Here is an 11013-nt window from a genome sequence, read left to right as displayed (position 1 = left end):
GGGGCACCCACCTCCCCCAGTGTTGACTCCTTCACCTGAGAAATGGGCCCAGCCTGCTGCCCTGGGATGGGTGCGGAGGGGTGACTGTGAAAGCCACCAACGTGGGGCCTGCCCATGGCGTCACTGAGGGCGGCTTAGGGGCCACTGATGATTTGGTCAACAAGCCACAGGGCTCCGTATCACCAGCAGCAGCAGCCACATTTGCGGAGAACCTCCCACTTGTTCCCTTCCTGGGCACTGCAGCATGAGATGGAAGAGTCTAAGGCATATCCACTTCCTCTTTCTGGAGGTGCTTATGGACTGGTTTGGTACAGAAACTGGAAAACACCAGCCACCTGTTAGAGAACAGGAATGAGAAAATAACTAGGGAGAAGCCCTGCTGGCATACAGAGTCCCAGCATGGGAAGAAATTGCTGCCCTGGCTGCAGCAGTCAGGGAAGTCTCCCTGAAGGAGGTGTTGACTTTACATGTTTTGTTTTTTCTTTCTTTGGTTCTTTTTTCTAAAAAGTAGACTTTATTTTTTAAAGCAGTTTCAGGTTCACAGTAAAACTGAGCAGAAAGTGCAGATACTTTTAATATATATCCCCTACTCCTCAACACCCAGAGCCCCCTCCACTGTCAACAGACCCCCACCCCCACGCCGCAGAGTGGTACACTTGTTATAATCAAGGAACTTGCATTGTACTAAGTCGCTTCAGTCGTGTCCGACTCTTTGCGACCCTAAAGACTGTAGACTGCCAGGCTCCTCTGTCCATAGACTTCTCCAGGCAAGAATACTGGAGTGGGTAGCCACGCCCTCCTTCAGGGGATTTTCCCAACCCAGGGCTCCAACCCATGTCTCTAGTGTCTCCTGCTTTGGTAGGTGGGTTCTTTGCCACTAGTGCCACATGGGAACCTCTAATATGATATTATCGTTTAAAGTCCATAGTTTACATGAACATTCACTCTTGGTCTTATACCTTCTGTGGGTTTAGACAAGTGAAAAATGACATGTATCCACCATTATAGCATCACACAGAGCAGTTTCACTGCCCTCAGAATCTTCTGTGCCCCTTCCACTCATCCCTGGTTCCTGCCATCAGTCTGGAAACCACTGATTTTTTACTGTGGTTTTGCCTTTTCCAGAATGTAATATAATTGGAAACACATAGTAGAGAGTTTTTATAAGATCGGTTTCTTTCACTTGGTAATATGCATATAAGGTCCCTCCATGTCCTTTCCTCCCTTGATAGCTCATCTCTTTTTAGCACTCTATGGTATTCCAGGTAAGGATGTATCAGTTGGTCTGTCCATCACCTACTGAAGGACATCATGGCTGCCCCCGAGAGGTGCAGACTTGACGTTAGAGTACAGAGCAGAGAGGGTCCTTAGGTAAGTCTGGCACAGGAGATTCAGGGACCTCTCTGAGCATCAACTCAGCACACACTTTACCCTGCAGGTTGCTGGGAAGGTCCATAAACTAACCTGTGGGAAGTGGCCAGTACAGGGCCAGTACACAGCAGGACCAGTGGATTCTGGTTCCTGCACATAATCACAGAAATGATCAGTACCCCTTGCAAAGGGTCACTACACCTGGTGGCTCATTAAATCCACACTTGACCCTGAGAGTGTGTATTATCCCCAGGCTATAGACAGAGAGTCAGAAGCTCTGAGAGGTGGAGGGACCTGCCCAAGGTCATGCCATGACACCTCTTTGGTCTGATTGTCCCCAGTCCCTGCTGTGATGCCACGCCACCCCCAGATGCCCTGTCTGAACCCTAACAAGCTCACCTGGGCAGAGATTCAGGTGGCTTTAGGGAAGATAAAACGTGTCACCAAAGCGCCCTTTTAAACAAACACCCCCAGTCTGTGAGTTCCCAACTTCCTCATGTACCTTTCTTGGGGAGGGAGTGTGGCTCCCCCCCCCTTCTGAAGTGACAAGTTCTCAGTCTGAGTCCCTGCTGTCATCTTTACAAAACCCAGAGCTAGTAGGAGAGGGAATTTACTGCTCACTTTAGCACAAAACAATAGAAGAAAACTTAGGCACACAGTACTCAAGCAATGTCAAGAAGTGCTGAACATTACCCAATTCGAAATCCTCCCCAAAACTTTCCAGACACCCACTTAGCAGCAGCGATAGGAACACCATAGATAGGTGTCAACGCGGAGACTGGCAGGGAAAACTGGGTGGAAAGAAAAAGCACTTTTGATATTTGTGGGAGCAATTTGGACAGTTTAGAAAAAGAGATATTGTTTTTGACAGTTGTTAGAAATATAAGTTACCCAGAGAGCTTACTGTGATCGCAGATAATTGTTTTCCTGAAGTTTTTGACACAATGGAAGCTGTCAGACTCTGGCTGCAGCTTGCTCTGTGACTTGCAAAAGAACTTCGAGAACAAGAAAGGAGAAGGAACCTGGGTACAGGAGATTCTCTTGGCTCTTTGAGACTGTGTGGTACATGAAATGCGGCATGAATGTGTTGAATTGAAATTTTTTCCTAGAGAAAATAGAGTATCGGTGGTTAGCCATGGTTTAGGTGGCCTTTGGTTGCCTCGATGCAGGGACCATGAGCTGTCATTCCAGAGCACATCTATCTTGGTCCCTGAACCAAGGGAGATGATCTGGCCTGATTCAGCACATACACTCTGCCTGGGAGACGCCAGGATCCAGGATGTGCCCCACCAAGGGCAGCAGGGTTATTATCACAATAAGGTTCAGACATCTTCGTGAGGGCCTGTGGAGTTCAGACGTAGCCCGGGGGCAGCTGGAGAAAGGGTGACATTTGAGCTAGAACCCAAAAAAGGAACAGAGTTTCGCTGTAGGAGAGGAGGAGGAAAAGGCTCTTCTGGAAGAAGGCAGGATGGGCACAAAGGCATGGAGAAAAGACAGAGCAGGTTTGGTCCAGGCAGAGATCTGGGCTGATGAGAGCCAAGGGGGTGGGAGCAGCGGCCCAGGAGGCTGTAGAGGGCTGGATGGTGAAGAGTTCAGAGGAGTTTGCAGATTACCCAACTGGTGAAGGAATAGCAACCCCTTCCCCAGCACCTGATGTCCCAAAGTGGTCCCCTGGAGAGGAAGAAGGCATGTTTCATGATAATCAGTTATCTACTGCTGGGTAAGAATCTATGCCCAAACTCAGTGGCTAAAAACAACCAATTCACCTGCCCTTGATTTGGGGTCAGGAATTTGGAAGGAGTCAGCTGGGTGGTTTTTTATTGCAGGGGGCAGTGAGGGGTCAGCTGGGGTCCTTCATTTGGCAGAATTCTGCTGGTGGCTGAGCAGGGCTGGAAGGTCCAAGAAGGCTTTGATCTCAGCGAGGCAGTAGTGAGCAGTGATGTGAAGCAAGATCTTAATTCTGTGCCCAGGAAGGGAACCTGGGTAGCCTGGATGAAAACCAGGAATCCTAGTCACCCGACCAGCAAGGGCTAGAGTCTAGAAGCTCTTTTCTCCTGGATCTTTCAGTTCAGTTCAGTTCAGTCACTCAATTGTGTCCAACTCTTTGCGATCCCATGGACTGCAGCACGCCAGGCCTCATTGTCCGTCACCAACTCTCGGAGTTTACTTAAACTCATGTCCATTGAGTCGGTGATGCCATCCAACCATCTTATCCTCTGTTGTCCCCTTCTCCTCCCATTTTCAATCTTTCCCATCATCAGAGTCTTTTTAAATGAGTCAGTTCTTCGCATTAGGTGGCCAAAGCATTGGAGTTTCAGCTTCAGCATCAGTCCCCAGTGAAAAATGTGTTTATCATGGAGGCAGAAACTGTGAATGCAGCTACAAAGTTTATTAGAGATATAGCACAACAACAAGTAGGGGAACACACAGAGAAATGGTTTGCTTAGTTGAGATAGGAGGAAGGCAGAGATGTACACCCAGAGAGAAAGGGTGTGGGTGTCCCCCCTAGTGAGGAGGAGAGCAGTAAACAGGCAGTTAAGTCATTTATATAGGTCAATTCTTCTGGGTCTTTGTTTACCTTTAGCCAGTTATCTGGTTTCTTTTTCCATACCTGTCCTATCCTGGGACCCTTCCCTGGCTGTGCCTGCATGCCCCAGCCAAGATAGATCTCGAAGGGAAGGCTTCTGGGAAGAGCAAGACTCATTATGGCCTGGCATTATCCGCTAACTTTTGACCCCCAAGGAGCCTTTCTGCCCATGTATAGTGTCTTCCTTGTTTCAAAAAGAGGGAGAGCAGAGGTCCCTTAATCCTTTACTCAAACAGGATCTTGCACCTCTTTGTCCTTGCCAAGATTATTACCTTACGGTACTTATAAGAGACAAAGACTGACCATTCACCCTGTTTCTGTTGTTACTTCTGTTTCAGAGGGCAAGCAGGAGGCTGATTGTAAATGCCTTAACTGGAGAACACTGTCTCAGGAAATGCTAACAATTTTAAGGATCCAGCGTGAAGCCCACTGCTTCGTGCCCCATGAAATGCAAACAGGAGCCCCAGTTGTAAATGTCTAACCTGGAACCCATTGATCTCCTACCTCAGCTTCACTCACATAAAGTGGACATTGGGCTCCTGCACATTGCCTCTGTCTCTCCACGTGGTTGCTTGGGCTTCCTCCTGGCATGGTGGCCAAGGGTAGTCAGGCTTCTTATGCAGCAGCTGGTTTACACGAGGGAGGGTCCAAGATGGGGAAGAAAGCTGAACATCCCTTAAGACCCAGCCTCAGAAATGAACATTTCTTTGCATCATATGTTCACAAGCTGTTGTTCAAAATGAGCCACAGGGGAGCCAGCCCACATTCCACATGAAGGATGATGAAGAGTTTGCAGCCATTTTAAATCTGCCGCAGCATAGCACCCCCAGGAAGTTAAGTAACCAGTTCAGTGTCAGGCTGACATAGTGGAGAATCAGAACTCGGGTTAAAGTCCTTGGCTCCCGGCCAGAGGTCTTTCCTCAACACACAGGCTTCAAAGGCACTTATCAAAAAAGGAAAATATTTTATCAAAAGAGACATGTTGTTGAGATCAGGGCTTTGATTTTCTCCTTCCACCAAGTGTCCAGAGACCTTTTAAAGAGTCTGCAGAAATGAATGAAAAGAGCAAAGTGGGAAGCCTTTGTCTTTAGAGAAAAAAAAGAAAAGAAGAAGTGGGAGTCAGTGTTACCAAGCAACAAATATAAGGCAGAATGATATGAACAGCATCAAATTAAATAGGGCTTCCCAGCCTTTGCGAAGTCACAGCTCACAGAGAAAATGGTACTTGTGCAGATTAGAGCAAAGGGGTGAGGCTACTCCTATGGGAGCTCACTGGACCCAAAGACTCCAGGCATCCCAGGCAGTAGTGGATCCTAGTGCTGAGGAAATCAGTATTCCAGCACACAGGAACCCATTTGTTATCACTATCATTACCACCAGTACCACAATCATTGTCATCACCACTACCAGCACCACTATCACTACCACAATTATCACCATCATCACCATAACCACCACTATCATTATCACCAGCCCACCAGCCCACCATCACTACCACCATCCCATCACCATCCCACTGTCCCACCCTCACCACCACCATCCCATCACCACCACCACCATCCCATCACTACCATCACCACCACCACCATCACCACCACCATCACCATCACCACCATCCCATCACCACCACCACCATCCCATCACTACCACCACCACCATCCCATCACCACCACCACCATCCCATCACTACCATCACCACCACCACCATCACCACCACCATCACCGTCACCACCATCCCATCACCACCACCACCATCCCATCACTACCATCACCACCACCACCATCACCACCACCATCACCGTCACTACCATCCCATCACCATCCATCACCATCACCACCATCCCATCATCACCACCACCATCCCATCACTACCATCACCACCACCGCCATCACCACCACCGCCATCACCACCACCGCCATCACCACCACCATCACCGTCACCACCATCCCATCATCACCACCACTTTCATCACCATTATCATCAACAAGGAAATAGAGCAGAAAAGTACCCAAGTAACCCAGGGACCTCACCTCTCTTCCTCCTCTCGAAACCAGGATAGTGCTAGTCAGCATTCACTGAGCACTTACTATGTATTGTCTCATTTGATCCTCTCAACAGCCACAGGGAGCAAGTGTTGCTATCCTCCCCCCCATTTTATGATTGGAGGAAGAGAGTCTTTAAGTAACATGTCCAGGGTCATATAGGTACTGGTGGCAGAGGCAAGCCTGACTCACTCTCAGCCACTCGGTGCTTTCCTCTTGGTCCTCCTGTGAGATCCAAATGGCATCCTTCTTTCACAGCAGAGGCTCAGTAAGGTTAAGAGACTTGCTCCAGGCCACTGATCCAGGGACCAGATCTTGTCTTTTCCTCCTGGTTGGGGACTCTGTGCCTGAGTCCACACCCCGAGAGCCAGCTCTTTACCCAGCCTGCCAGATTTTACGGCCTTCAAAGGCTGCTGCCTTCTAGGTACTATGGCTGTTATCACTCAAAGACAATTGAATCCTCATGTTAGAGCCCCTGGGTGTGTATTTTTATGCCTCTCTCTGGAGCTTGCAGGCAGTTATCTTGCATGACCGAATGGAATGAGACTTCTCTGGAGGTGAAATAAGATCTGTCTGCATGTCTTCCTTCTCCCCACGCCTTAGGCCACAGGAGGATGTGTTGATTAGAACTGCAAAAGGGCTCTGCAATTATAAAGTGTTTATAAAAACTTGTTATGATAAACTTTCTGATTAGTAAGGCCGGTGGAACAATTGAGCTCTTGGATAGCAAGCTGACAGCATCATTTCAGGAATTTATTACAACATGAAAAAGGTCTTATGAGAAATAATTGCAAGAATTGCCACATCCAGCCTGGAGAAGAGATGGCTTGTGGAAGCAGGAGCAGATTGTGCAGACTTTGTGCACACTGTGCCTGCTGCCAGGGCCACCATCCCCTGACCCTCTCCCGGCAAAGCAGTTCTCTGCTTGAAGCTCATCTCATCATTGAGAAATGGAATATTTCCTGCCATATCAGTAACAAAGGATGTCACAGTCATCAGCAATTGCAGCCTTCCATGTGAGCCAGTGAGCTCGGAGGAAACTCGGGAAGGAAAAGAACACCTGCTGTCTAGCACCTATCAGATTGCAGCCACTCCACACTGTGAGCCCTAAGGAAACTCAGGATGTGAAAACACAAGATACTGGCCCTAGATAGCTGAGGTGCATAGCAAAGGAATGATTTCATTGAGCCCATTTGCGACTTCCCATAATAGAAAAGCACTAAACTCCTTAAGATATCTGGTTTTCCTTTAATTCACAATAATCTTTTGATGTTCAGATCACCTGTCCTTCGTTACAAAACTTCTGTATAACCTGGCTCCTCCCCTCCCCTCCTTGAAGCAGTTCTCTCAGGGTTGCTTCAGATGCTGCCTCTCTAGCTTGAAGTCCCCCAAATTCCCAATGAATAAAACACCACTCTCAACTTTTAGGTTGTGAATATTTTTAAAGTCTGCACCATTGTAGGACTCTCTGACCACCTTGACCACCCAGGGCAGTCTCTTGGCCATTTCATTTCATCTGCAAGTCTAAAGATGAAATGGTTCCAGATTATTTATTTGTATTATTAATCACTGAATGAACAAATGAACGGAGTGAGAAATGTTTTCAAATCCTCCCCAGAGCAGTCAAAATGACATGTTTGGTCATATCATCCTCTTCCTTAAAAACTGTCCAAAGACCTCCTTGCCCCTGCACTTAGAAGAAAAAACTCACTCCTTTTCCTGGCCCCCCAAGTGATACTGCCCCACTGAATTCACACCCATCTCCCTTGTTCCCACCTGTTCAGCCACTCTGGCTTCCCTTATGTTCTGAGAGGGTACCAAGCGCGTCCCACCCCAGGCCTTTGCCCATGCTGTTCCCTCCACCCACACTCCCCTCCCTGACCCACTCTTCACACGGTTACCCCATGCCCTCCTTCCTCCCAGACCATTTTATTCACAGCATGCTTCTTCCACCAACACCGCCCATTACTGACCCTGCTGCAGGCTTTTCTAAGTGTCCCTTATTTGTTTGTGAAGCGTATCTTTAATCTTTCTTCTTTACTAGCCTGTAGGTAGATTGATGGTCAGAGCTGAACTTCAGTTACTCCACTGTATCTGCCCTAACAAAGTCCCTCAAAAGGCTGGGGCCAGGGGACTTAAAACCAGAATTTTCTTCTTTCACAGTTCTGGAGGCCAGAAGTTTAAAATCGAGGTATTGGCAGGGAGGTGTCTTCCTGGGGGCTCAGTGCGAGGATCCATTCCTGGCATCGTCCACCCACCGTCCCCTCCCCCCAGCCCCTGCTGGTGGCCTGCAGCCCTCGGTGACCATGGCTTGTGGTGGCATCACCCAGTCACTGTTTCTGTCATCATGTGACCTTCTCCCCGGGTGTCTCTATCTTCACATGGTGTTCTTTCCTGTGTGTCTGTGTCCAGATTTCTCCCTCCTTATAAGAGAACATAAATCCTTGGATTAGGGCCCATTCTATTCCAGGATGACCTCAATTTAACTGGATTACATCTGCAAAGACTCTGTTTCCAAATAAGGTCACATTCTGAGGTTCCAAGTGGACATAAATTTTGAAGGGGGCAATGCTATTCAATCCTCTACACCCACTATCCCTGGTAAGCAGTCCACCGTATTTGTTAAACAAATGAATGACTCAATCAATTAATTATACAGGTGACCATTTTCTCCAGATGGAGAGTGAGCATATATGTTCTGGAATGTTCTAGAGGACAGGACATGGGGCAAGAGTCAAGGAGGAAGATTTCAACTCAAAAGGAGGAAGGACTAGTGGTGACTGAGAGGCGCCAGCATGCTTCCACATTTCCTTATTTCACTGACCCAGTGGGTCAGTGGGGAGAGGACAGGGGTGTCCCGGCAACATTGGTCATGGACGGCTGCCTCATCAGCAGGGAGCTCCAGGTCACTGGGCATCTGTGCCTCATGCCCAGCAACAGCTGCAGCACCATCTTGCCAGGGACTCTGTCGAAGAGCTACAGATGGATGGGCAGAATCTAAGAGCCTTTCTAATCCTGAGGCTGTGTGATTTATTATCACAACCAAGACTGCAGGGCCAGTCACACCCAGAGGGCAGTGCCCACACTCCTTCCAGTCCAATACATGGTGGCCTGGGGAGGTACAGGTGGGGCATGGCCTTTGGTGTCACACTCTGGCAGAGATGATAAACTATCCCCCCAAAATGTATCCTCCCCTCTTTCCATAGTGCCACTGCTCAGGCAAGGACTGTATTTCCCAGCACTCCTGGTTCTGTATGTGGTCATGTGACTAATTCTCACCAATGAAATGCATGAGAAGTGATGTCACTTCCAGGCTGTGGGTATAAAGAAGCATGTGCCTTCTCTACACACTCCTTCTCCAAATGCCAGCCAGGCAGGAGGCCCGTGAAGGCAGGGAAATAGTGAAGTCACTGACTGGTAGAGCCTGGGTCCCTGAATCACCATGTGGGGGAAGGCTGTCCACCAATCACGATCACCAGATTGCACTGTCAGAGAACAAAAACTACCTTCTACTGGTTAAACTACTGAGTTCTGGGAGTTATATGTTACAGCAGCTAGCATTGTTTAACTGACATACAGACAAACCTGATTCTAATGCTCTGCTGGCCACCTAGCCTTGCACAAGTATCTTTTGTTCTTCTAGCCTCAGTTATGACACAGGAGTAATACCTGCCTTCAGAGGTTGTTGTGAAGATTGTAAAAGGTTACTAAACCATGTAAAGTGATTTGCACCAAACCTGGCATCCATTAAGAAGCCTTAATCAAAGTCAACTCCCTTCCCTGCCAAACCCAATACCTTTCTCAGGTCACCTAACAAATCTTTGTCACTTTCCTGCTCTGGGCCAGACAAGACTACACATGCCCTCATAGAGGTTTTCCTGGGCAGACTAGGATATTAACTTGAGTAACTAAACCTCTGAGAACTAAAGAGCCTCTTGATGAAAGTGAAAGAGGAGAATGAAAAAGTTGGCTTAAAGCTCAACATTCAGAAAACTAAGATCATGGCATCCAGTCCCATCACTTCATGGCAAATAGATGGGGAAACAGTGGAAACAGTGGCTGACTTTATTTTTCTGGGCTCCAAAATCACTGCAGATGGTGACTGAAGCCATGAAATTAAAAGACGATTACTCCTTGGAAGGAAAGTTATGACCAACCTAGACAGCATATTAAAAAGCAGACACATTACTTTGTCAGCAAAGGTCTGTCTAGTCAAGGCTATGGTTTTTCCAGTAGTCATGTATGGATGTGAGTGTTGGACTGTAAAGAAAGCTGTGCATAGAAGAATTGATGCTTTTGAACTGTGGTGTTGGAGAAGACTCTTGAGAGTCCCTTGGACTGCAAGGAGATCCAACCAGTCCATCCTAAAGGAGGTCAGTCCTGGGTATTCATTGGAAGGACTGATGTTGAAGCTGAAGCTCCAATCCTTTGGCTTGATGGGAAGAGCTGACTCATTTGAAAAGACCCTGATGGTGGGAAAGATTGAGGGCGGTAAGAGAAGGGGACGACAGAGGATGAGATGGTTGGATGGCATCACCGACTCAATGGACATGAATTTGGGTAGACTCTGGGAGTTGGTGATGGACAGGGAGGCCTGGTGTGCTGCAGTTCATGGGGTCACAAAGAGTTGGACATGACTGAGTGACTGAACTGAACTGAAACCTCTAAAAACAAACCAAAAGGAGTGCTTATAGTTATTGAGAGAAGACCAGGAAGACAGAAGTGAGCCATGAAAATAAGCACCCTCTGGCCCTCTCAACCAGCAATTCCTGTGTTCCAGTCCCAACTCCACCACTGACTCTGAGCTCTTGGGACCTGGGATAGAGTCACATGCTTCCCTGGACCTCCATGGACCCTATCTGTGAAATGGTTGGGTTGGAGCCTCCATCATCTTACACGTCTCTCCCCACACTCAGAATCCACTCTACTCAGCATAGAGAAGAATGTGTCTTTACCTCTAGAATGCTGGGTGCCTTAAACCTTCAGGCCAGCCAGATACCCTGGATGGCACT

The sequence above is a fragment of the Giraffa tippelskirchi genome, chromosome 1 (assembly GCF_054371585.1).
Source record: "Giraffa tippelskirchi isolate mGirTip1 chromosome 1, T2T-mGirTip1v1.2.pri, whole genome shotgun sequence".
In the NCBI taxonomy this organism is placed as follows: Eukaryota; Metazoa; Chordata; class Mammalia; order Artiodactyla; family Giraffidae; genus Giraffa; species Giraffa tippelskirchi.
This window is presented reverse-complemented; position numbering follows the sequence as displayed.